Source organism: Etheostoma spectabile, chromosome 11, assembly GCF_008692095.1.
Source record: "Etheostoma spectabile isolate EspeVRDwgs_2016 chromosome 11, UIUC_Espe_1.0, whole genome shotgun sequence".
Taxonomy (NCBI): domain Eukaryota; kingdom Metazoa; phylum Chordata; class Actinopteri; order Perciformes; family Percidae; genus Etheostoma; species Etheostoma spectabile.
In genome coordinates this window covers 23,010,285-23,010,615 of record NC_045743.1, presented here as the reverse complement: position 1 = coordinate 23,010,615, position 331 = coordinate 23,010,285, and positions in this window count along the sequence as shown.

Sequence of the window (331 nt, the reverse complement as noted above, 5' to 3'; positions counted from 1 at the left end):
ATCACTTTAATGTTTATGTGGATGCAGTCCGTTCTTGTTACTGTTTATCACTGACCATAACCACCTTGTCTTTCTGGCCCAATGTATAACAGCGTCGTGCTGTGCGTCTAATGCGCTGGCACTTATGGGCCCATGTGTTAACAACATACGGCTACACACAAGAGGGAGTGCAGATAAATTGTCGCTGACCCGCACTCTGGCTGTCTATAGGCCTCAGGCACCAGCTCATATGCTTGCAGGATAGTACTCTTTACCTTGTCATAAGCCAGCCCATCCTCCACAGACAAAGAGGAACAGGCCTCTTGAGCTTTACCCACTAACTTGCACTGCA